Below are 27177 nucleotides of genomic sequence, written 5' to 3'. Positions count from 1 at the left end.
CCAGCACTTTGGGAGGTCAAGGGGGGCAGACCACGAGGTCAGGAGATCGAGACCATCCTGGCTAACATAGTGAAACCCCAACTCTACTAAAAATACAAAAATTAGCCGGGTGTGGTGGCATGTGCCTGTAGTCCCAGCTACTTGGGAGGCTGAGGCAGAAGAATCGTTTGAACCCGGGAGGTGGAGGTTGCGGTGAGCTGAGATCATGCCACTGGACTCCAGCCTAGGTGACAGAGCGAGACTCTGTCTCAAAAAAAAAAAAAAAAAAGAGGCTTCGGGGCAGAGCATCAAGGTGGCTGTTTCCAGAGGCCAGGCCAGCTGCAACCTCCCTGCAGGTCTCTGCCAGAGCCGCCTGTCCCCAGCTCCCACCACCCCTCCAATCAGGGACAGCCAAGATCAAGATAACTTCCTGGCCCAGCCTCAGGGCCCTCATCTCTAAAATGGGGATGCTGATAAAGTTGGTACCTCTTAAGGCTATTGTGGGAATTGATGGATAATGTTCTCATAAAGCACTTAGCCTATGCCTGGCACGGGACGACCTTTGGGGCCAGCCATCATTGGTGTTGCTGTCATTATTATTCCACCCCAAGAACCAGAAATAGAGCCAAGGTCCTCGTGCTTTTCCATCCAACTTTATACTTTACTTCCCCAAACAGCCCAGCTGGTCTTCTCACCACCACCACCCCCCAACCAAGTCCTTGAGTTTAGTTCAATCTGAGTTCGTTGAGCACCTACTATGTGACCAATCTCATGCTGGGCACTATGACCAAAGAGGCAAGCAAGGCACAGTGCCCACCCCAGAGGGCTCTCGGTGACATGAGGAGGCAGCCTCAAGTTCAGATCTCTTTGGGCCAATCCAGTCAGTGAAAAGCACATTTCTGTTCCAGGGGAGGGCAATGAAAGGGTCTGGGGGGTCAGGGAGGCTTCCTGGGGGAGGCGGATAAAGGTGGGCAGGACAGTTCAGAGAATGGGAGCCACATAGGCCAAGGCCAGGAAGAACCAAATGCCCCGGGATCTTAAGAGAACCAGAATTGATTTACTATTAAGGGAGCACAGGGTGTGAGGCGGGGAGTGGGAGGGGTCATGGATCCGGAGGAACCAATGGGGTAGGGCAGGTTGAGGGCCTGTGTGTGCCCAAGGAGAGTTAGGATGCTCCCTTGTAGATGACAGTGCCATGGAAGTAGCCACATCTGCATCTTTGTCTTGGAGTGGGGGCCCAGGGGACTGTGGACAGAGGGAGGTTAGAGAGATGACAACAGTGGATAGGTGCTACTGAAGGCATCTTGGGAAAATAGCGGGTAACCAGAAAGGGAGTGGTGCAGGAATGGCGAGGCGGAGGTGGACTGCAGAGATTCCAGAGGTAAAACTGTCAGGATGGCGTGGTCGGCAGAACAATGCCTCCAAAATGTCTGCATCCCAATCCCCGGAACATATGGATCTCCTTCTTATATTTCATGACAGGGGAGAATTAAGGTTGCAGGTGGAATTGAGGTTGCTAATCAGCTGATTTTGCGATGGGGAGATTATTCTGGATTATCTGGGAGGACCAATGTAATCACAAGGTTCTTAAATGTGGAAGAGGGAGGCAGGAAAGTCAGCGTCACAGCGATGCTAGGGAGGAAAGACTCGGAGCTATTGCTGGCTTTGAAGACGGAAGGGGGCCAATGTGGGCGGCCTCTATACTTGGAAAAGGCAAGGAAACTGATTCTCTCTCAAGAGCCTCCAGCAGGAACACTGTCCTGCAGACACCTTGAATTTAGCCCTCTGAGACCATGCCAGATTTCTGACCTATAGAACTGTAAGAGAGTAGATGTGTGTTGTTTTAAGCCACTCAATTTGTAGTGATTTGTTACAGTAGCAATAGAAAACTGATACAACTGGCGATGGGGATGGGGCTGGGAGAAGGGGCATCAAGGACATCTGGCTTGGGGACTGGAAGGACGGCTATGCCACCAAGCTCGAGAAGCTGCAGGAGGATAAACGCGTGGGATGGGAGTCCACACCTCCTCTGGCTGCCGCACCTGAGGGAGCAGCCCAGCCCAGCAGTGGGCACGGAGCCCAAGGATGGGGGTGCATTCGTCATCACAATCAGGGGTGCAGTCGCTGCTGTAGGATGGATAGGCGAATGGATGCAGGCGAGGTCCCCTACGATGCCTTGGGTCTCATGATTCGAATATCAAAACAACCACACTTATTAAGCTTTCGGTTCTAGAACAAGACAGAGAAACAGAATTTAAACCTCAAGGTCTGAGGTCAATGTGGGGTTAAAAACTCAGGGCAGGGAGGCATAAGCAGAAACCCTGCGGGTTCTCAGATGCCCGCGTACCCGATTCTTCCTGGAGGAAGGGGAGCAGGTGAAATTGACTGGGTTCCTCTCCCACCTCGCTTTCCGTAGCAATTCCTTTTTTCCCTTTCCTCCAAAATAAAAAGGAAGAGGGGGTGCCCTGCTCGCGGGAGAAGCGCGGGGCCCATCCCCGCCCGGGCCACGCGGACCCTTCCGCCCGGCTTCGTTCCCCGCCTCCCCCGGTCCTTTGTCTCGCTCCCGCGCTGCCGCGCACATGGTCCCCTGTCAAATTCCGGGCGGCTCCCGGGGACACGTGTCTGGGAGCCCGCAGCTCCGCCGGCCCGCGTAACCATGGAAACCGCGGCCAATGGGAGGCCGTGTTGCCCGTGGGGGCGGAGCCGAGCGCGCCCGGAGCAGGCGGGGCCGGGAGGGCGTGGGGTGGGGCGGGGCCGATACGTCAGCAAGCTCGGGGCGGGGCCCGGGTGACCCCGACACCGGGCGGTCCGCAGTGCGGAGGATGCTCACCGGGCTGACGTCTTACCGCGTATTTTTGACATCTTGACAGCGTTTCCTTGGCACTCCTGGGATTTTCTTTGCCTATGAAGTGCTGAGTGTGATCCCACCAGCAACGCTTACTAGCGATATGCGTTGTGCAAGTGACTGAGCCTTGCTTTGCCTCATCTGATAAATGGGGGAGTTGTCAGGGTCCCGCAAGATATGCGATTAGCCCAGGACTCGCACCCAGAGGTGACCAATAACAGCAGCGACCCTTATGACAAACGGCCTTTTTCCTGCTCCTATGGAAAGAAGGACCTCATTCGTAAGTGAAGAAGCCACCCTCTCAGCGGCTCATTTGCCCAAGCCTGATCCCAGTACCTGCCTCAACGTGCCTGTCGACAAACTGGGAAGATGGTATTACAGTCCCTCAGGGTCTCATGCAGCATCCAGGCTGCTGAGTTCCCGGAGGTAGACACAGATGAGCATTTCTGGGTGCAGGGGCAGAAAGAAAGTTTCAGTGCCAAGAGCTGGGGGCAGGACAGGGTTTGCCTCCCAGCCGGGTCACCCTCACGGGCGTTTTTGCCTCTCTGGGAAAAAGCATCTTGTGAAGCAGTGGAGATGATACCTGCCGACTTCCCACTCCACGTGGAGGAGAATCTGAAATGAGAAAATGGATTCTCAAAAACCTCTGTTTCTAAGTAAGCCTGAGAGAGTCCAATGGAGGCAGAAACAGATGGCTGCACCGAGGGACCGCGTCCCTCTTACCTGGCTTCCCCAGGGCCCAGAGCAGGGCCTGAGACCAACAAATACCCCCTAGCCAGGAGTTTCAATGAGCTGAAATCTGTTTCATTTTTAGGAAGAAGTGGGAAATGCACTCCTTCATTCATTCACTCATTCACTCATTCATTCATTCATTCAACAGTTTTCTGTAAGTCTGCTGTGTGCCAGGCACTGTGCTAGATACCCAGGCTACAACTGTGAACAAAACATTCCTGTCCTGAAAGAGGTCACCGTCTGGCTGGGGAGACAGACGTTAAAGAAATAAATAGGCAAACAAACACGCAGCCACAAATATCCATAAATGCCCTGAAAGGAAAACTCATGAGCCATGAGCACTTAGGAAATAAAAAGGAGCTGGGGGAGGGGCAGGCAGGGCAGGCCTCCCTGAGGAGGTGACCTTTAAGAGGGACCTGAGGACTGAGCCAGAGTTAGCCTGGTGAGGAGTGGAGGAAAAGAATTCCAGGCAAAGGGAACAGCGTGTGGGTGCTCTGAGCCTGGAGGCCAGAAGGAGCTTGGGCATGCGTGCAAGGACAATGTCTGTGTGGTCCAGAAGCCGGCAAGGGAGGAGTCCATGGAAGGCCAGTTAGATAGGGTCACACTAAGGACCTTGATTTTCGAAAATGGCCACAAAATAGGCTCCTGGGGACTTAAACTAAAATACACACCCCTGTTTTTCAAAGTGATTCCCGGGATTGGGCTTATATTCAATCCAGTTTCACTCACCTTCTACCTGTTCCAATCTGAAGGCACTGGACAATCTAGAATCAGAAATGGATTTCATCATACTCTGCACATTGCACTAAGAAAGAAAAGGAAGGCTGAGGCTGGGCATGGTGGCTCACACCTGTAATCCCAGCGCTTTGGGAGGCCGACATGGGCAGATTGCTTGAGCCCAGGAGTTCGAGACCTCCCTGGGCAACATAATGGAACCCCATCTCTACAAAAAATACAAAAATTAGCCAGGTATGACCCACAGATGCATGCCTGTGGGTCCCAGCTACTCAGGAGGCTGAGGTGGGAGGATGGCTTGAGCCCAGGAGCTCGAAGGTGCAGTGAGCCTTGATCACACCACTGCACTCCAGTCTGGGCAACAGAGTGAGTCCGTTTCCATGAGAGAAAGAAAAGAGAAAGAGAGAGAGAGAGAAGGAAGGAGGGAGGGAAGGAAGGAAGGAAGACTTTTAACAGGAAGATTAGAATTAGGGTTGGATCTGGGGTTAGAGTTGAGTTTTCGGTTAGGTTTAGAGTTGGGTTGGGGTTAGAGTTGGTTTTGGTGTTTCGGTTAGGCTTGGGATTGGATTTAGGGTTGAGGTTAGGATTGGGGTTAGCATGGGTTTGGGATTAGGGTTGGCTTTAAGATTGTGGTTGGTATTGGGGCTAGAACTGGGTTTAGATTTGGTTTGGGGGTTAGGATTGGGATTATAGGCTTGAGTTCCACTAAGTATATTTATGTCACTGGCCCCAAACCAAATAATTTTTGCTTAATGAATGAATCACTATGTTTCATTGTGAACCAGCAAGACAAAGTGACCAGCCAAACTCACTTCCCTGGATATTCTGGGTTTTTGCTTTGGATTATTCTAAGAACAGGCTAGGAAAATTTACCTGTGCACTAATTTCATATTCTTCTTTTTAAGGTGGAACTAAAAATGATACCACAGTAGGAAGCAAGAGAGGAATAGTCAGTCTGTGCGTTTCAAACAGGTGACCAAGGAAGGAGAATTGGGGCCCGGCAGACAAGAGCCACGGGATGGGGGTGGAGACAGGTCCCAGGCAGTTGTTACCATAAGGCTGTGGGAAGCAGGAAGCAAGATGCTCTCAGGGAGGTCAGAAGAACCAGGTCAGGCTGGAAGGTGGAATTTAGATGAGGATTTAGGGGAGGCAAAAGGCAAGAAGATGAGCAGTAAAGCTGAAGAGCTGGGCGGGCCACAGATCATGGAAAGCCCTGCAAGCCACCCAGATGTAACTCGAGTAACTCCGGGGCCCATGTGGCCCCATCTCTGCAGAGTCTCACTAAAGCAGCTCGGGTCAGCAACCCAACATTCTTTATAGGGACTTTCAATATTTTTTGTGTCACACTAAGGAGAGCCCAATTTATACCCCTCAGCAGGACTTCTCAGCCCCGTCACCTCTCCCTCCAGGACCCTTGCACTATATGCCACCCCCCGAGTTCCCATTTGCAGTCCCCTGCCCTCTTTCTGCTCACTCGGTTCTTCTTCATTCCATCCAGCTTAGCCTGGGTGACTCCAGGGCTTTGTTTTCTTTCTGTTTTTCCCAGAGTCCCTCCAAAAACAACAGCACAGAGCTTACCCAGCAAGTGTGCATCTCAGCCTCTCCCATCCTGCTCCAGTCCTGTCCCCTCAGTCGCTCCCTGAAAGATCCTGACCAGACTGGGAAAAAGGGGGTGCGTTGGGAAAGCCCAACGGGCAAGGTGAGGATTCTCTCTCATGAGGCGCAGGTGAGCAGGCAACATTTCTGTGACTTGCTCTTGTCAGAGTACAAAGATCCCACTGTCTCCATGGGCAATGGGGAGCCATGGGAGGGTTCTGAGCCAGAGACTGGAGCAGGCAGATTCGTGAGTGCCTTGAGAGCAGGGCCCTGGATGTTTTGTGGGTGACCCCCACCCCCATCAGCACCTATAAGATTCTGCTTAAATATGTGATGAGTAAAGAGGTCAGTGGTGAATGAATGAATTCCTTTTTTTTTTTTTTTTTTTTTTTGAGGAAGAGTCTGGCTCTGTTGCCCAGGCTGGAGTGCACTGGCGTGATCTCAGCTCACTCACTGCAGCCTTGACCTCCCTGTGGCTCAAGCGATCCTCCCATCTCAGCCTCCCAAGTAGCTAAGACTATAGGTGCATGCCACCACACACCGCTAATTTTTTTTATTTTTGGAGTGATGAGAGGATCTCACTATGTTGCCCAGACTGGTCTCGAACTCCTGAACTCAAGGAGTCCACCCACCTCAGCCTCCCAAAGTGCTGGGATTGACAGGTGTGAGCCACTGCACCCAGCCGTGAATGAGTTTTGAACTCCATGAGCATTCTGGATTTTCGTGCAGGGCTCAAAGACCCCAGAACACTTGCAGCCTCACCATCGCTTCTCTAAGTCCTTGTTCCTCATTTTTGTGCCAGCCAGGGGTCTTCCAACAGTGACCTCCAAGGTGGTAAGGGATGGGGGACCCAGGCTCCCCGATCCGCACAGTGGAGCTTCTGGACTGTCTCCATCAATCTGCTGGGAATGGCCCATGGTCCCCTGGGCAAGACCCATGGTGCACGGGAAACCTCCTAGCGCTTTGGCTCTGGCTGTCATTCTGGTTTCCAGCAACATATAAAAATAGCTTCAAGGACACACAGGGGCCGGGAGGGGGAGACCTGGCCCCCGGCTTCCAGGAGAGCTGGCTACATACGACTCCTATCTCTCTCCCTCTCCAAGGCCCCCTGCCGCCCTCTGACTCTGGCTTTGAACCCTGGTCTGTATTTCCCCATGGACCACGGGCCTAAACCCGCAGAGCTCCTCCGCCAGCAGTTCCATCACCAAGACAAGCAGACGCAGAAGTCGTGGGGGAAGCGGCTGAAATTTCTCCCACAGCCAGCGCTGAGCATGAGTCCTGCAGGGCCCCGGTGCATGATGGAAGGACGGAGGCTGCGGTCCAGGGCTGAGCCCGCGAGGCTGTGGATAACCAGGGAGCCAGCCGGGAGGGGAGGGGCCGCCCAGCTGCAAGGGGCTTGCAAGGCTCTGCCAGGTCTTCTGCGTTTCCATCCCTCTAAACAACGGTGAGGCTAGTGTGTGCCCCAAACCACTTTCCAGGGCCCTGCAGAGCCAGCCCAGGGGCTGGGAGAGACCTCAACAGCAGGAGTAGCCCCCAGCCAGGGCGGAAGGTGAGGAAGGGGGAGGGGAAGCCCAATGACCTCGGGCACCTGGTGAGCGCAGACTGTGCCAGGTGCTGTGCCCCCATCTTCTCCATGAAGGACCTGTCAAGATTCATCCCCATCACACAGATGAGCAGAGCGAGGCTCAGAGTGGGGTGACTGACCACACAGCACGTAGGGCACACAGCTAGCCGGGTAGAGCCAGGATTTCAACCCCGGGGGCTCAGGAGCCTGTGCATGAAAGGCAGGGGCTCAGGGTAAACGCTAAAGGCTGGGGCCCCTTTTTTAACACGCTTCCCAAAAGCCCCAGAATAGACCCGCTTTCCTGATGAAGGTCTCCTCCCATCAGCTCCACAAATACCCACGTTCCCAGGCCGAGCCCAGGGCGGGGCTGCAGGAGTCAGCGCCCAGCAGGACCTATTTCTGGCTGCCACCCGGCCCGGCCACAAGCAGCCTTCTGTGGTGGCCTCAGCCACAGCCCACAGCTGAGGCACAGGCCTGGCCCAGCCTCCAAAGGCCCCATTGTCCAGCTGCCTGGGCTGCTGAGCCTGGCTCCTGGACATCCGGAGTAGGGGGGCAGAGGGTGACCTGGGGCAGAGGTGGAGGGCTCAGCATGGACTGAGGCCCTGTGTGACGGCCGCGGCCAGCTCAAAGGACATTCCAGTGTCCTGTACCCTTGCAAGAGGAAAACAGTTTTCACCTCGGGACGGGCCTCGGCTGGCCTCAGAGAGGTGAACTCACCCTCCCCAGCTCACACACACTCACACACACACACACACACACACACACACACGTCAACTGCTGGGTGCAGCCACCATGTCCACAGGGACACGAGGAGGTGAGAGCCAGGTATCAGTATCCAGTAGGCTGGGATTCTCATCCCGGCTTCTCCGTGGGATCATCTGATACCCATGGCATCATCTAATTTCCCAGATATTCTCATCAGGGTCATTTCCCAGGTGATTTGTTCAAGTTAGGATCCAGGTAAGATCTCCATGTGGCATATGGTTGCTATGTCCTATTGCTTTTTAAAAAGTTTTTCATTTCATGCCATCGATTTATTGAAGAAACGGGGCCAGTGTCCTACAAGTGTCCACAACCTGGATTGGTCTATTTGCTTCCTCATCGTGTCATTTTTTTTTTTTTTTTGAGACAGTCTTACTCTGTCACCCAGGCTACAATGCAGCGATGCAATTTGTAATTTTGGCTCACTGCAACCTCCACTTCCTGGGTTCAAGCGATTGTCCTGCCTCAGCCCCCCGGGTAGCTGGGACTACAGGCACACTCCACCGCACCTGGCTAATTTTTGTATTTTTAGTAAAGATGGGGTTTCGCCATGTTGGTCAGGCTGGTCTTGAACTCCTGACCTCAAGTGATCCGCCCACCTTGGCCTCCCAAAATACAGGAATTACAGGCATGAGCCACCAAACCCAGCCCCTTACAGTGTTTTTTAACTCGTTTGTCTCTCCCTGTATTTCCTGTGAGTTAGAGATGAGCCCCCTCTCTTTTTGAATAACTGCTTATTCATATGCCATAACATTAACCTTTTCCTCTTTTTGAGATGAGGTCTCACTCTGTCGCCCAGGCTGGAGTGCAGTGGTGCTGTCACGGCTCCCTGCAGCCTCAACCTCCTGGGCTCAAGTGATCCTCCCACCTCTGCCTCCTGAGTAGCTGGGACCACAGGCATGTTCCCCCACATCTGGCTATTTTTGTTTTGTTTTGTTTTGTTTTTTTGTAGAGACAGGGTTTCACCGTGCATCATGTTGTCCAGGCTGGTCTCAAACTCCTGGACTCAAGCAATCTGCCCGCCTCCATTCGCCCTTTTAAAGTGTACAACTCAATGGTTTTTAGTCTATTCACAGAGCTGTGCAACCATTTCCACTGTCAAATTTCAGAATATTTTTTTCTCCCCCAAAAGAAACTTCTTACCCATTAGCAGTCACTCCCCATCCTGTCCTCCTGCCAGCCCCTGACAACAACTAATCTGCCCTCTCTCTCTCTCTGGATTTGCCTGTTCTGAACATCTCATATCAATGAAATCACAGGAAATGCGGCCTTTGTGTCTAACTGCTTAACTTAGCGCCGTGCTTTCAAGGCTCATCCATGTCATGCCGTGAGTCAACACTTCATTCTTTTTTATTGCCAAATAATAATCCATTGTAGGATACACCACATTTTATTTATCCATCCATCAGTTGATGGGCAATTGAATTGTTTCCATCTTTTGGTGATTATGAATAAAGCTGCTCTAAGTATTTAAATGCTTGGCCAGGCAAGATGGCTCACGTCTGTAATCTCAGCACTTTGGGAGGGTGAGACGGATGGATCGCCTGAGGTCAGGAGTTCGAGACCAGCCTGGCCAATATGGTGAAACCCCGACTCTACTAAAAATACAAAAATTAGCCGGGCGTGGTGGCGCATGCCTGTAGTCCCAGCTACTTGGAGGCTGAGACAGGAGAATCGCTTGAACCCAGGAGGCAGAGGTTGCAGTGAGCTGAGATCGCACCATTGCACTCCAGCCTGGGTGACAAGAGCGAAACTCCATCTCAAAACAAAAATAAAAATAAAAATAAAATGCTTATAATGTGCGTAAGTGTTTGTGTGACTGTATGTGTTCAGTTCTCTTTGGTATATACCTAGGATTAGAATTGCTGGGTCATAGCAACTCCATATTTAACATTTTAGGGAACTGCCAAGCTGTTTTTCAAAGTAACTGCACCATTTTACAATCCTACCAGCAATGCTTGAGGGTTCCCGTTTCTCCACATCCTCATCAACACTTGTTTTTGTCCACCATCCCATAAAGGTGAAGTGGCATCTCATTGTGGTTTTGAGCTGCGTTTCCCTCATGACTAATGGTGTTGATGTTCATGTGCTTATTGAAATTTGTATGTCTCCTTTGGAGGAATGTGTATTCAAATCCTTTGCCCATTTTTAAATTGGATTGTCTTCTATTAGTGAGTTGTAAGAGTTCCTTATGTATTCTAGATATAAGTCCCTTGTCAGATATGTGATTTGCAAAATTTTCTCCCCATTCCGTGGTTTATCTTTTCACTTTCTTGGTGTCTCTTGAAACACAGACATTTTTAAATTTGATGAAGTCAATTTTTCTATTTATGTTTTGTCCATGTGCTTTTGGTGTCATATGCCTAATCCAAGGTCACAAAAATTTACTCAAATGTATATAAATAAATATAAATATAAATATATATATATATGACAGAGAGAGAGAGAGAGTCTTGCTCTGTCACCCATGCTAGAGTACAGTGCTGTGATCTCAGCTCACTACAACCTCCGCCTCCCAAGTTCAAGAGATTCTCCTGCCTCAGCCTCCCAAGCAGCTGGGATTACAGGTGCCTGCCACCACGCCCTGCTAATTTTTGTATTTTTAGTAGAGACAGGGTTTCACCACTTTGGCCAGGCTGGTCTCGAACTCCTGACTTCAGGTGATCCACCCACCTCAGCCTCCCAAAGTGCTGGGATGACAAGCGTAAGTCACTGTGCCCAGCCATTACTCCTATATTTTTATCCAAGAGTTTTACAGTTTTAGCTCTTACATTTAAGTCTGTGACCCATTTTGAGTTAAGTTCTGTATATGGTGTGAGGTCAGGATTCAGTTTCCTTCTTTTGATCTGGATATACGATTGTCCAAAGAATAGAAAAATCTGTTCTTTCCCCCCATTGAATGGTCTTGGCACCCTTGTCAAGAATCAATTGAACATAAATGTACAGGTCTATTTCTGGACTCCCAGTTCTATCCCATTGATCTATAGGCTATTCTTACGCCAGCACCACACAGTCTCATTACTATAGCTGTGTAGTAAGTTTTGAAATGAGAAAGTGTGAGTTCTCCAATTTTGTTCTTTTTCAAGATTGTCTGGCTATTCTGGGTCTCTTGCATTTCCATGTAAATTTTAGGACCAGCTTGTCAATTTCTGCAAAAAGCCAACTGGAATTTTGATAGGGATTGAATTGAATCTGTAAATCAGTTTGGTTGGTATTGCCATTTTAGTGATATTAAGTCTTCTAATCCATGAACACAGGGTGTCTTTCTATTTAATTAGGTCTTCTTTTAATTTCTTTCTTTCTTTTTTTTTTTTTTTTTTTTTGAGACACAGTCTCACCCTGTTGCCCAAGATGAAGTGCAGGGACACGATCACAGCTCACTGCAGCCTCAATCTACCAAGCTCAAGTGATCTTCCCACCTCAGCCTCCAAGTAGCTGGGATCATAGGCGCACGCCACCATGCCTGGCTAATTTTTTTTATTTTGTAGAGACGAGTTCTCCCTATGTTGCCCAGGCTGGTCTTGAACTCCTGAGCTCAAGCAATCCTCCCACCTCTGCCTCCCAAAGTGCTGGGATTACAGGCATGAGCCACCATGCCTGGTTTCTTTAAATTTCTCTCAACACCATTGCATACAAATCTTACACTTCTTTTATTAAATTTATTCCTGAATACTTTGTTGTTTTTGATGCTGATGCAAATTGAGTTGTTTTCTTAATTTCATTTTTGGAGTATTCATTGCTAGTGTATAGAAATATAATCCATTTTTATATATTGATCTTGTATCCTGTAACATTGCAAAATACATTAATTAGTTCTCATTTGTGTGTGTGTGTGCGTGTGTGTGTATTCCTTATGATTTTCTATATACAAGATCATGTTATCTGTGAATAGAGATCATTTTACTTTTTTCTTCCTAATCTCGACAACTTTTATTTATTTTTCTTGCCAAACTGTCCTAGCTAGAACCTTTGGTACATTGTTGGACAGAAGTGGAAAGAGTGGGCATCCCTGTTTTGTTCCTGATCTTAAGGGGAAAGTTTTCAGTCATTCACCATTAAGTATAATATTAACTGTGGGATTTTTAATAGATGCACATGGGCAGAATTTTAATCCAGACCTGTATTAGTCCATTTCCACACTGCTAATAAAGACATACCCGAGACTGGGTAGAATTTATAAAGAAAAAGAAGTTTATAAGGAAAAAAATTATAAAGAAAAAGAGGTTTAATGGACTCACAGTTCCACATGGCTGGGGAGACCTCACAATCATGGCGGAAGGCAAAGGAGCAAAGGCATGTCTTACATGGCGGCAGGCAAGAGAGCTTGTGCAGGAGAACTGCCCTTTATAAAACCATCAGCCCTCATGAGACTTATTCACTATCATGAGAACAGCATAGGAAAAACCCACCCTCATGATTCAAATACCTCCCAATGGGTCCCTCCCATGACATGTGGGGACTATGGGAGCTACAATTCAAGATGAGATTTTGGTGGGGACACAGCCAAACCATATCAAGACCCCACAGACTCCAAAGCCCCGACTCTTTTCTTAGCCCTAGGATAGGGAAGATAAGAGGGGTGGCCTCGTCAGGGAGGCCTGCAGGGATGAAGTTCACAGAAACATCAAAACTTGAGTTGGACTTGAAAGGTCTGGGTGATTTGAGACGAGTCAGTTCAGCAGGGAATACCAAGCCCCACTGCTAGTCAGTCCTGTCCCCATTAACCCCTACAGCCTTAGAAGGCCCTCAATCAGGCAGAACCAATATGGGGAGCCCAGTGTCACAGAGGGTCCCACCCATGTCAGTTTCCTGCAGTTTACTACCCACACCCTCACTTCCATCCCTCTCTGAGGCAGAATGCCCATGAAAAAGGAAGGAAGAACAGTTGACATTAGCTCAGGTAGGAGGAACAGGGTGGACAAAAAGCAGGCAGCCCGGTAGGAGGTTGAGGGCACAGACTTGCGAGCCGGACTTCTGGGTTAGAGCCGCCACCACTGGGTCCCAACAGGGTGCCCTTGGGGAAGTCATTTCAGCTCCCTGAGTGTGACTTTTCTGTCTGTGAAACAGGAAGAGTGACAAAATCCGCCTCCCAGGCCCTCGGTGAGGGTGATGTGGATGAGCCTTGGAAGGTGCTCAGCACAGTGTGAAGCAGGGTCTGGGCACTCTGTCAAGGCTGGTTCTCATTGCCTTATCGTCACTGTCACTCTTGCCACCATTTACACGGCTGCTGCTGGTGTGATGGTGGCACTCCTGAGTGCCTGTGATTGCTGCATCCCTCACCATGTGGGACCCAGCTTAAAACAGGAAGCCCCCCATGCCTCCACCAGGGCAAGAACTTTGTCAGCTCAGAAGGCATCCCAGGGCCCAAATGCGGCTCCAGAGGCCGAGAGTCATGCCACACACTCCAGAGATGTTGCCTCATGGAATCCCCACCACGACGTTAGGGAGAAACAATCATTATCCCCATTTTACAGAAGAGAAAACTGAGACCCAGAGAAGCTGAGCTATTTGTCTAAGGTTCAACAGCTAGGAAGTGGTGGAGATGGGATTTGAACCAGGGTCATTTCTCCTTCCTGCTGGGCTACACCCTTCTCTCCAAACCCTGACCCACTTGGAAAGTTCAAGTAGTTTCACCCTGGGATGAGGAAGATGGAGCCCAGGTGGACGTCCCAAAGCATTCCCACCCTGTTCCCCTAGAGGGGCCCAGGACAGGAGGACAAGGGTCAGGATCTCGGTGAAGCAGAATCTGCATTGGTGACTGAAACACTATATCAGGCTCTAGGGATCTACAGTTCAGGCCGGGTGAGGTGGCTCATGCCTGTAATCCCAGTTCTTTGGGAGGCCAAGATGGGAAGATCGCTTGGACCCAGGGGTTCGAGACCAGCCTGGGCAACACAGTGAGACATGGTCTCTATTTTTTTTTTTTAATTAAAATTTAAAATTTTTTTTTAAAAAGGATCTACAGTTCAGATCCCAAGCACCCCCAGAGATCCTGTACTGGGCAGCTCTTACAGGCTCAGGGGTCATCTGGGGACCCCTGGAGACCCATACGAAGCCGGAGCCAATCCAAGTCCCCTGGAGTTTCCAGCCAAGCTGCCGTTAGGTTCCATCTCCCCCATCCTTCGGCTGATGTTTGGAGCTATGTGCAGAAGTTCACATTTCCTTATCTTAAAGTCCTTCTGTAAGTTGTGGATACCAGGGGAATCTTTGTGAATCTGAATTCCACCCAGCCAGGAAGCCAGCACCTCCTCCAGCTCTGGATCCCACAGATAGAGCCCTCCCGCGCCTCCCTCTGTCCCTCTGCCTTCCCGGGGCGCCTGTTCTAGTTTCTGGGTCACTCATTCCTTGTTCCTCACTCCACAAAGTCACTCACCTCTAAGGGTGGGGGTGGGGGGTTCCTAGGCAACAAAAACAATAGCGGAGGACAATGACTAACCCCCGTTTCTCCGTCCTATAAATTTCTCATTCAAGCATTCGGCAGATTTCCTGTGCAGCTGTGCCAGGCATGGTAGGGACCGGGACCCAGGCCCCTGCACCCCATCCATTCCCACTCCGGGGGTGACCCGAGCCACCGTCTGTAAGCACCTGCTCTGTGCCAGAAGCTACGTGTGGAGTGGCCTCAGGCATCATCCACTGAAAGCTCAGAACAACCCCACACAGCTTTGGGCCATCACTACTTACAGATGAATATGTTACTTTATCTAAAAAATATTGGCCGGGCGCGGTGCCTCATACCTGTAATCCCAGCATTTTGGGAGGCCGAGGCCAGCAGATCAGGAGTTCGTGACCAGTGAAACCCCATCTCTACTGAAAATACAAGAATTAGCCAGGCGTGGTGGCACACGCCTATAGTCCCAGCTAGTTGGGAGGCTGAGGCAGGAGAATTGCCTGAACCCGGGAGGCAGAGGTTGCAATGAGCCAAGATCGCGCCACTGCACTCCAGCCTGGGCGACAGAGCAAGACTCTATCTTCAAAAAAAATTAAAATTTTAAAATTTTAAAATAAAAAATATCCATTGAGCAGCTACTCAGTGCCTGGCCTGTGCAAAGAAATATTCCCCAAATGGCAAAGATGTCCCAGGCCCCTGCCTCTCTGGAAGGTGCTCCCCAGTAGAGAGGCAGTTCCTGAACAAGACAAGACAGAGGAGGGGAGGAAAGGAGGGTTACCAGTGGCAAGAATCGCTGCAGATGAAAATACAGGAAGAAAAATGTAACAGAAGGGATCTCCTTTAAATAGGTTGATTGGAGAGGTACCCTCTAAGGAGGCAACATTTCGACAGAGAACTGAAGGTTGAGAAGGAGCCAGCTATACAGAGCATGCAGAGAAGCATCCCCGGTGGAGGAACAACCAGCATGGAACCCTGAGTTGGGAGCTAGCCCAAAGGCCGGTATGGCTGGAGTTCAGGGAGCTGGGGTGCGGGTCGGGGGAGATGAGGCCAGGAGGGAGCAGGCCCGATCATGCATGCCAGGGACCCAGGGTGGAAGCAGGAGGGATGAGTCAGGGCCTTGGCGTTTGAGCAGGGGCATTGTTCAGCTGCCGTGTGGAGTCTTCCAGCAGGGAGATGGTGACGACCCAGCCTGCATGGGGGCCACGGGCATGGAGAGGCACGTGGACTGATGTGGACAGAGCCAGTGGGTCCTGGTTTCGATGTAGGAAGTGAGGAAAGAAGAGGAAGCAGTCACAGCCACCAGGTCTCTGTCTAGAGTAATGGTTGAATTTTCTTTCCGCAGCTGGAGACATTTCTGGAGCTTCCAGCCATGTCCACCCTCCCCTGGTCCTCTCCTTCCTGCTGCCCCATTTGGCGGGGGAGGTGGGCAGAAGAGGTGGCTTCTAGTGCACCCGCTGGCTGTGTGACCTTGGACAGTCACAGTCCCTCTCTGGACTCGGTTCTCCTCATCTGTAAAATGATCAACCTCACCTTGTCCTCCATAACTGAGACTAGATATGGAAGCACTTACTGGTCTCTTTTTGTTGTTTTGTTTTGTTTTGTTTTGTTTGAGACAGAGTTTTGCTCTTGTTGCCCAGGCTGGAGTGCAATGGCGCAATCTCAGCTCACCGCAACCTCCACCTCCCGGGTTCAAATGATTCTCCTGCCTCAGCCTCCTGAGGAACTGGGATTACCAGCATGTGTCATCACGCCAGGCTAATTTTGTATTTTTAGTAGAGAGGGGTTTCTCCATGTTGGTCAGGCTGGTCTCGAACTTCCAACCTCAGGTGATCCACCCACCCCAGCCTCCCAAAGTGCTGGGATTACAAACATGAGCCACCACGCTGGCCACTTACTGTATTTTAAGGCACTTTACAATGTGCAAGAATGTTGGCCGGGCGCAGTGGCTCACGCCTGTAATCCCAGCACTTTGGGAGGCCAAGGCAGGTGGATCACTTGAGGTCAGGAGTTTGAGACCAGCCTGACCAACATGATGCAACCCCGTCTCTACTAAAAATACAAAAATTAGCTGGGCATGGTGGCGAGCGCCTATAATCCCAGCTACTCGGGAGGCTAAGGCAGGAGAATTGCTTGAAACCAGGAGGCAGAAGTTGCAGTGAGTGGAGATCACGCCACTGCACTCCGGCCTGGGCAACAGAGCGAGACTCCGTCTCAAAAACAAAAAAAAAAGAATATTACCATCATGCCTGCAAATCCCAGTAGGAAATGTGCTTCCCCTTCACATCCAAGCATTTGCTAATGGGCTTCTGTGTGTCTTCCAGAATTCCTCCAACGCCTGGTGGGGGCCACATCACATCTCGTCTTATAAAGGGGAACTGAGGCTCAGCTCTGACATGGTCAGCCTGAAGCCTCACTGAAATTTAGATAGGGGAGTAAACCTCCACATCATAGCAATGGCAGACAACAGTGAGCACTTGCGGTGTGCCAGGTCCATGCTGGGGGTGCCACGTGGATGATCACATTTCATCCGCACAACAGTCCTTCCTGGAAATCCTTCTTGTCATTAGCCCTGTTTTATGGAAAGGCGGGTGGCCAGCAGCTGTTCACAGCCCTAGGGTCCTACATAGAAAGAAACAGAAGGTCCCAGCACTGGATTTAAGACAAATGGGGCCATGGCCGGGCTTGGTGGCTCATGCCTGTAATCCTAGCACTTTGGGAGGCCAAGGCAGGTGGATCACTTGAGGCCAGGAGTTCGAGACCAGCCTGGCCAACATGGTACAACCCCCATCTCTTAAAAAAAAAAAATTAGCTGGGTGTGGTGGCGTGTGCCTGTAGTCCCAACTACTTGGGAGGCTGAGGCAGAGAATTGCTTGAATCCAGGAGGCGGAGGTTGCAGTGAGTTGAGATCACACCACTGAACTCCAGCCTTGGCGACAGAGCGAGACACTGTCTTAAAAACAAAACAGAACAAAAAGACAAATGGGAAATTTCGAACTCCCCCTAAGCTCCCTCATGTGCCAGGCAGTGTCCCAGGCACTGTCCCAGGCACTGATGAACCAAAGAGACAAACTGCCTGTCCTCCTGGGGCTTCCATGCAAGTGGGGAGACGGGCAGCGTGTGTTAGGCCACAAGGAGGACAAGCTGCCGAAGCCTCTACCTCCCAGCAGCACAGGCTGCAGAGAGCTTGCCAGCACCTCGTGGCTGCTGTGGCTGAGAGACCAGGCTCTTCTGCAACCACTGCCTCATCTCCTCTTGCCATGAGGCTGTCTGGATTCCCAAGGCAGGCAGAGAAACAGAGGCAGCCAGGAACGCTAAGGGACTTGGTCCAAAATGCGCTGCCCAAGGAGTGGGCCCCAGAGCTTGCCCGTGCCTCGGTCCTCATGGAATAAGCATGTGATTAAGTGATCAGATTACGGAAGCCCCGCATGGGCATATGCAATGACGAAATGGTCATCTGTTTGGGCTCTCTCGTGATGATGGAATGATGAGCCGAACAGGGGAAATTAATGCCGGTTCCACCGAGGCCCTGGGTGTTTTCCTTCCAGAGAAACTGGGGCGGGGAATGAGATCTGCGTGTTCCCAAGGCCCCAAGGAACAGGCCCCAAGTTCTGATTTTGCTGGAGGCCAGGGGCTGGGGAAGGGCTTCGACTGGGTCATGGCTGCCCCGAAATCCCAGCTACCCTCACAGACACTGCATGTCCCCACTCATGACCCAAAGGCACCTTGGCCAAAACTGGATCTTTGTCGCCCTGCCCTCCTGCACCCCAGGAAGACTGGCTCCTCCTCCAGGGCTCCTCCAATCTGCGAGTGACACCCATCCTCCCTCAGCTGTCCTTGCATACCTTAAGTCCTCCCTGCCTCTCAGCCCCTGGCTCCCACCTGTTATCAGGTCCCAGCCACGCGACTTCTGGATGCTTTCCAAATGCTTCCCTTTGTCTCCCTTCCTGTGGCCTCCTCCTCAACCCCAGCCTCATCACCGCCAGCCCCTCCTAGGCCTCCCTGCCTCCGTTCTCACCCAGCTCCATGCCTTCTCCTCCCAGTAGCCTCAGAGATCCTCTAAAAGCAAAGCAGACCCTGTCACTTCCTTGGCTACAGACTCTTTGGGGGCTCCCCCTATATGTGGAATGAAGCCCACTCTTCCAGTTCCCCTCCCAACCAGCATGCAGGGTCCAGTGTCGCCCCCACTCTGCGGCTCCAGTGGATGGGACTCCCAGGAGGGGACACGCAGATCTGTCCAGGAGCTCCGTGGAGCGGTGCTCAGGCTGTGAATGAATGCAGTGTCAAGTTAGGCCAAAGATCTATGTGACCTTGGGCAGTCACGGTCCCTCTCTGGTCTCGGGTCTCCTCATCTGTAAAATAACCAGCCCCCAGCCCCACCTTGTCTTCCGTAATTGTGACCAGGTATAGGGGAAACATTTGATATATATTAAGGCACCTTACAATATTTGGGGATGTTATCATCACTCCTGCAAATGTTAGTAAGAAAACCTGCTCCTCTGCCACCTCCCCTACCCTCCGAGTCCCACCAGCCACCTCTGAGTGACAGCCAGGGATCAGGGGAGATGGGAACTGCCAAGAGGCCAGCTGAGCCATCAGCCCTTGTGAGAACCCTCCCCTTCCCTGGTGAGTCTGGGACACACCTCAAGAACAGGAAAACTGGGGCCCTGCAGGTCTCACTCAATGCCGTGTACGCAGCTCAGGCCCTTCATACAGGTGGTGCTCAATCAAGGCTCCAAACCACAAATCCTGTGGAGGGTGATGCTGGCCAGGCCCTGCATGGGCCAGGGCGGTCAGCACCCGTTGTACAGGGGAGGCAGAGCTTGGTCTTGAAGGAGGAGGTGGCTGTGACTTGTGAGGGGAGGGAAAGGGTTTTCTGGAGAGGGGCACAGCGTCACCAAAGGCAGAGGGGTTGGAACGTGGGCGGGGGGACATATGCTGGGGAAAGCAGTCAGTAAAAGCTGGTGAGAATGCCCCATCTGCCCCACCCCATCAGTGCTGTCAGGGAGATCACATGGTTTCCCCTGCCTTCCAGATGGGTAGACTGAGGCACAGGCCCACAGTGAGGGATCCTAGCCCAAGTCAGAGACACAGCCCTTTTGGACATCATCGCTGTCCTGGACACCTCCCATCTTGCCTTCTTTTGCCAGGCAGTTTTGGAATTTGTGTGTACAAGTGTGAATTTTGCAGGAAATGGAGCTCCCGAGTATTTGAATTAAGACTCTGCCTTGTCTTGTATATTTTCCTCTTCCTGGGACCTACAGCCCCCAGTTCTTGATTTAGGGAAGTGTGTGCTAGAAGGGGCTTTGAGCCACTCTGTGCGAAGGACTGGGCAGGGGAGGTGGAGGGGGATGAGAGAAGGACAGGCCTTCTCATCAGGCACTGCTAGTTCAGGTGGTGAACAATGTCAGGGAAGAATGAGAAGCCAACCACCCATCTGTCCACCCATTCATTCATTTATTCAACAAATACTGGCTGAGCCCACAGTCTAACAGAAGCAGATAATTACAGTCCAATGTGGTCAGTGCTGTAGTGGAGGATGTATGGGGAACTGTGGGAGCCCAGAAGAGACACGTGACCTAGCAAGGGGTTTTTGGGGTGGGGCAATCAGGGCAGGCTTCCTGGAGGAGGTGGTATCTAACAGGAGACCTAGAAGGCAAAGAGGACTTAGCAGACCAAGAGGTAGGGAAAAGTGCCTCAATCTGAAAGAACCAAATAGCGCCTGTCTACCTACAGAGGTGAGTGGCCTTCAGGGACCAGAGCAGCTCAGTGTCATGGAAGCAGACTGCACCAGGGAGGGGAGCCGAGAGGTGAGCTTGCAGGAGGTGGTGGCCAGGCCCAGATCCTCCAGGACCTTGGGAGACCCAGTCAAGAGTGGGGTCTTTACTGGAGGACAGCAGGCACCCCTCAAGGCTTCTCAGTGGGGGAGAATTGTGGCCACACTTCCTGTTTAGAAAAGTAAGTCAGACTTCTGGTCATGGTGGACTAGGTTATTGTGACCAGCACTGTAGCTGAAGATAACTTTAAAAGTTGAAATATCTCAATCTAATACATATTTTTTTCAAAGCATGAAAAGCTTATCAAAGAGTAAGAAATCTTTAAACCAGACCTGAAGGAAAAACAAGAACTTAGAGAGAAAGGCATAGGCATGGAGCCACTTTTGCCTAACAAGCTATTCCAAGCCTGGAAGAGCCATTCCTCTCCGATCTGTGAAGGACAAAGGGGATGGAAATAAAAGCTCGGGACCCATGGAAAGTGGAAGTCTCGTGGTTGGGCACGGTGGCTCATGCCTATGATCCCAGCACTTTGGGAGGCCAGGGTGGGTGGATCATTTGAGCCCAGGAGTTCGAAACCAGGCTGGGTAACATGGCAAGACCCCGTCTCTACAAAAGAATACAAAAATTAGCCGGGCATGGTGGTGCATGACTGAAGTCCCAGCTACTTGGGAGGCTGAAGTGGGAGGATCACCTGAGCTGCAGTGAGCCGTGATCGCACCACTGCCCTGCAGCCTGGGTAACTGAGCAAAACCCTGTCTCAAAAAAAAAAAATTATATATATAATATATAATATATATAATATATAATATATATTATATATAATATATAATATATAATATATTATATATAATATATAATATATAATATATAATATATAATATATAATATATATTATATATAATATATTATATATAATATATAATATAACATATATAATATATTATATATAATATATAATATAACATATATAATATATTATATATAATATATAATATAACATATATAATATATTATATATAATATATAATATAACATATATAATATATTATATATAATATATAATATAACATATATAATATATTATATATAATATATAATATAACATATATAATATATTATATATAATATATAATATAACATATATAATATATAATATATAATATATAATATAACATATATAATATATTATATATAATATATAATATATTTTTATATAATATATTATATATTTTATATATTATATATAATATATTTTATATATAATATATAATATATTTTTATATATTATATATCATATATTTTATATATAATATATAATATATTTTTATATATTATATATTATATATTTTATATATAATATATAATATATTTTTATATATTATATATTATATATTTTATATATTATGTATTATATATTTTTATATATATTTTTTATATTTTATATATAACATATTTTATATTTTATATATAATATATAACATATATTTTATATTTTATATTTTTATATAATATATAATATATATTATATATTATATTTATATATTATTTTTATATTATATATTACATATTACATATTATATAATATATATTATATTATATATAATATATACTACATATTATATATATTATATTATATATTATTATATATATTATAAGCTCAGGGAAACTCAGGCTTGGGTTAAGGTGGGTCCAGACAGTACATCAGAATATGTGATAGAAACAAACAAACAAAATAATGCTCTCTGGGGAAAGGTAGCTTCATCCGTGCTTTAAATTATCCTTGCACTTTAATTTTTCAAACACTATGACTAACACACAAAGAAAACTAGGCACACACAAAAAAAGACACCATGAGAAAAAACAGACAGAAACAACAGAAGCATACCACAAAAAATTTCGTATATTGGAATTAGCAGACACAGTCTGTAAAACAATTATGCTTACGATGTCTTAAAAAAGTAAAAATACAAGCTTAAAGTAACACCAGTGAACATAAAAGCTATGAAAAGTGACATAGTGAATTCATAAAATAACCAAATAGAGGCTCTAGAAATGAACATTACAATAATTGAAATTTAAAACTCAAAGATTTTGGCCGGGTGCAGTGACTCACGCCGGTAATCCCAGCACTTTGGGAGGCCGGGAGGAGACAATCACCTGGGGTTAGGAGTTCAAGACCAGCCTGGCCAACATGGTGAAACTCCGCCTCTACTAAAAAAAAAACAAATACAAAAATTAGCTGGGCGTGGTGGTGCACACCTGTCGTCCCAGCTACTCGGGACGCTGAGGCAGGAGAATCGCTTGAACCCGGGAGGCAGAGGCTGCAGTGAGCCAAGATCTCACCACTGCACTGCGGCCTGAGCAACAGAGCAAGACTCCGTCTCACAAACAAACAAAAAGAAATCATGGGACTCAAGAGAAGGCGCACATGGGAGAGGACGGGCTTAGTGTTGGATGTGGCAGTCCCAGAAAACCGAGGCCATTGGTACTCAGAGGAAAGGAGGATCTTCTAGGGGCAAAGAGACGAGCAGGTTCCCAGAAGAGGAGGTAACACAGCCAGCTCTTAAGGGCAGGGGTCAAAGGAGGAAGATCTCACAGGGTGGCAGGCCTGCCGGGGGTGGCACTCACAGCTCCAGGGAACAGGGAGGGAAGGGAGGGAGGGGAAAGAACAGAGGCCAGGCAGGGAGGTGGGAGCCAGGCAGGCTCTTCCCTCCTGGAGCTCCAGCAACCAGCAGAGAGCTTGGCTCCTAGCAGCTGCTCAGCAAACACTTGTTGAACAATTGAAGAGATGACTTCCCTGCACATAGTAGGCCATTGTCACAGGTGGTAATGGTGGGGCCAGAGCTTTTCCATCCCGGTACAGAGAGCAAGCCCTGGTTACCTGTCATCTTCCCCTTGATCCGAGATTCCCAAACCACAGTTATGCCTCCTATAAACTCCAGTGGGTAGAGCACCAAGTTGGGAAACTGAGGCAGCCAGGGACAAAGATTGCTGGGTAGAGCTTTCGGGTTTTTCTGGCAGGGGGAGAAACCAAGCACCAACCCTCCCTGCCACCTCCACCACCCCCCACCTGCAAAGAGCTCCCCCAGGGAGAGATACATTCACATATACTCGAATCTCTCGTGTCACAAACAGAAAAGCCATCAGCGCAGCCTGCCTGCGTCCTCAGGGGTCCCACCTTCAGAGCTAAATGCACAGCCATTTAAGGACGCAGAGACCCTCTCCTCCCAGGAGTGGAGAACCCCCAGGGGTCCCTGAAGCCTGCAAAATTGGGGGAACTGAAGCTTCTCGGAGCCCTCTAGCTCCCGCCTGCCTCATGGCTGTTCATTTCTGCAGAATCTGGGGGCTGAGGCTCTGGCGTGTGACTCACCTCCCTCCCTCCCTCCCTTCCTCTCTCTGAGTAAATGTCAAGTAACATTAGTTATCCCGTCTCCCTCGGCAGCACCCCCCTCCCTGTTTTTGGCGGTGCTGTTTACCTCGGCAGGATCAATCAGCGTTCAGGGAGAAAATAGAAACCCTTTTAGATCCAATTAATGAAAATTGGGCAGAAGGAATGTGCCTGTTTAAAATTTCACTACCTGGGCAGGGATGGAGGGGAGGACTGGAGATGAGGGAGGTGGGCTAGAATCAGGCCTGGGGCCCGGCGTTAGGAAGCCCCTGGACTCCTGCAGCGTTTGGAAGAGGAACCTCAATATCTGAAGGGGAGAGGGCTGGGAGGGGCCCCAGAACCAGGCCCTGGCCAAGCGCTGTCTATAGGCACGGTACTTCCAGAGCTGAAAACAGCTGCTGGGCTACATCCTTGCAGGGCAAGCAGAAAAAATGATTGTGGGGAGGGGCCGGGGGCAGGGGGGAGGTTGAGGGGAGGGAAAGAGAATGAAAGCAGCCCCTACCACACACAGGCTTGGCTTTGGGTAGGACCCCCGGCTGCCCCGTGTTCCCAGGACCCCTAACCCCCAGGGACACACCATGTCATTCCAAAGCCCTGTGTCTCAGGAACTGTGCTGGGGACTGAGGCCTCCACTATGAGGCCCGTGGTCTCATGGTAAGCAGCCGTGGCTCTGTCCCCAGCTCTGCCACTGCTGGCTGCATGACCTTGAACAAGCAGCTGGCCCTCGGAGCCACTTTTCCTTTGCATCTGTAAAATGGGATGATCACGTGTGTGCCTCACAGGGCAACTGGGAGGGTGAAATAGGAAAAGGTGCAAAAAGTCCTTGGCACGGGGTCTGCCCTCCCCCAGAATCTGCTCACCCACCCAGCATCCTCCCCACCCACCCCAGAGCCTGTCCCTGCAGCCCCGGGGCTGCCCAGCTCCAGGAACTCCCAACTGCACACTTATCTCAGCAAAGACCCACTGAGTCCCCCTAGACTGCCGTGTAAGGTGAGCCTTGTCACTCACCCGTCTCATGGGAGAGGACAGACTTGAAGAGTCAGAGCAGCACCTGCAACGGGGCCGATGGCTCCAGGACACAGCCCGGCTCTGCCTGACCCCGCCCCGCAGCAGCAGTGGCTCCCTAACCTTGGGCACTGCAGCTTTGAGGATCGTGAGCACCCACAGTCCCACCCCCAGGACCTAAGCTGCTGGGGCAGGGATGTGAGCTTCTCACGTGCCCCACCTGCAGCAACAGGATGTGGTTTGAAAGGATGAAAGAATGAAGTTGACAGTCTTCAAAGCACTTATGCATCCTTAAAGCAACCGTAGGCACTATTCCAATGACCTCACCTTTGGGCCTCAGTTGACTTGTCTGTAGAATGGGAGCTGAAGCAAATGTGTCACATACCTGCAGCTTCATCGCTGCGTCCAGGCAAGCTCCAGGCAGGGGACAGACCCCAGCAGGCGCGTGGCCCCCTGCACCCACTGTGTGTCCTTCAGTTCACTTTCTGCATCCCCTACCCACCCCCTGACAACACAGTGGTGAGGGGCACCAATGGGAGTCCTCACCAAAGGCCTGCACTTCGGGGTTGCCCAGGGCAACCTCTACCAACGAGGGCTGGGACGCTGGAGGGATGAGGGCTGCTTTCCATATACCCCTTGGAGGGGCCCAGTAGGGATGGAGGTCACCCTGCCCACAGTGGTGACCAGCCCCATGACACCCTAACATGGGCTTCTCCTGCTCAGCCTCACTCTCCCACCCCCTCACACAGCCCCCTCGGAGCCCTTCCCTTTTGCACCTGAGTCTTCATCACAGGCTCTGTTTTCAGGACAACCAGGCTAAGACAGGGATGAAAAATAGCAACGACAATAACAACAACTTTATGAGCCTATGCGATGACCTCATGAGCTCATGGTGGCCCAAAAGGAGCCCGAGCACAGTGGGGGGTGGGGGTGGTGACGGGCCTGGCCTGGAGCAGGTGCTTAATGGACAGGTGCAGTCTCCCAAGCAGAGTGGGCGTCCATTCATTCACTCCACTCATGCCATGCATAGCCAAGCCAGGGCTCAGTCCCAAGATTGGGACAGTTCCTGCCCTCGAGGACCATACCCTCGTAGAACAGATGGGCAAGCCAACCAAGGGGTACACAGCCAAGTGACAGGGTCCATGTCCAAGTGGTGTAGTGCAATGGGAGAGGGAGGAAGGGCCTTTCCGGGGTGAGGAAGGCGTCCAGATTGGGGGAAAGGAGGCCGGGCAGGAAAGGTGTTCCAGCAGAGGGAACAGCTGGAGCAAAGGATCCAAGACAGAAGATGGCATGGGGGTGGGGGCAGGGTGGGCAGGGATGAGGCTGGAGAGGCCCAAAGGCACGAGCTCCCAGCAGGCCATGTTCCCTGCCAACCAGGCCTACATTGGCTGTGGGGTGATGCCTGGTTTCTGGCACTGGCAGAGGCACCAAGGCTCGTGTGGCGCAGATGTCCCTCCACCCTGCCAGCAGCAGCTGGGACTTTTGTGGAAGGGCTTGGCTCCAGAGGGGTGCACACAGGAGGGACCCCAGCTGTGCCCAGGTTCCAGTGGCTCTGCCAGGTTCAGAGAGGCCCAGCAGAGAAGGGAAGCAGCCTTGCCAGCCTAGGGCCCAGGCCCTGCCAAGGACCCAGCATGGACAAGAGACCACGTCAGCAAAAGCCAGAATATCCTGTGCAGCTGTATGGCTCAGCCTCACTCAGGCCATTCCAGAAAGTGGCCATGAGCACCTCCTGAGGATCTGCACAGGTGGAGGATGTGGACGGTGCTCACCCATCTTCTCACAAACAGTGAGTAGGCACCTTGGAGGTGGGAGAGTGTTGTGTTAGCCAGGCTACGTGACACTCTGCTGCAGGAACAAACAACCCCAAAATCTCAGTGGCTCAACATAACAGAAGTCTGTCTCTCATGAAGGCTATATGGCCACTGCTCTGCTCCACATGGCCACACAGGGATCCAGGCCAGGGGCTCCACCATCTTGTAGCTCCTCATCTGGAACAAGTGATCTTTTCAGTCACTAGAACAGGGGAACAGACTACAGGGAAGTTAGCTCTGGTTCTTCTGTACTTCAGCCCAGAGGGGACACGTGTCCCTTCACCTCTCAGATCATTGGCCAGAGATGCAGAGGGGCTGGAAGCCAGAGAGCAAAGATGAGATGGCTGGTGGCACAAGCAGTGAGGGGTGAAGTCTCAGAGTGGGTCCCAGATCTGGTGACCTTGGCCACACAACTCAATCTCTTGGAGTCTTGATCTCTGCACCTATGACTCGCCCATTTCATGGAAGTGGACAGACTTGGAAAGTCAAAACAGTGCCTACAATGAGACCAAACGAGCCAGGACACGGCCTGGTTCTGCCTGACAGCCCTCACCATGAAGTAGGGATAAGGATGGTCTCTACCTCCCTGAATTGGAAT

The 27177-nt window shown here is 50.3% G+C and overlaps 1 long non-coding RNA gene across 1 annotated transcript; it reads right to left on the bottom strand.

The window, feature by feature from the left end:
• Nucleotides 1–301: 301 nt before the first annotated feature.
• Nucleotides 302–24854, bottom strand: LOC134756843 (uncharacterized). Its single transcript, XR_010130141.1, has 7 exons — nucleotides 24772–24854; nucleotides 24341–24510; nucleotides 4286–4320; nucleotides 3408–3439; nucleotides 2826–2881; nucleotides 2327–2415; nucleotides 302–2208 (listed from the first exon to the last, which is right to left on the bottom strand). It is a non-coding gene; the product is annotated as an uncharacterized lncRNA (long non-coding RNA).
• Between the last annotated feature and the right edge of the window lie 2323 nt (nucleotides 24855–27177).

Source organism: Gorilla gorilla, chromosome 13, assembly GCF_029281585.2.
Source record: "Gorilla gorilla gorilla isolate KB3781 chromosome 13, NHGRI_mGorGor1-v2.1_pri, whole genome shotgun sequence".
In the NCBI taxonomy this organism is placed as follows: Eukaryota; Metazoa; Chordata; class Mammalia; order Primates; family Hominidae; genus Gorilla; species Gorilla gorilla.
This window is presented reverse-complemented; position numbering and strand designations above follow the sequence as displayed.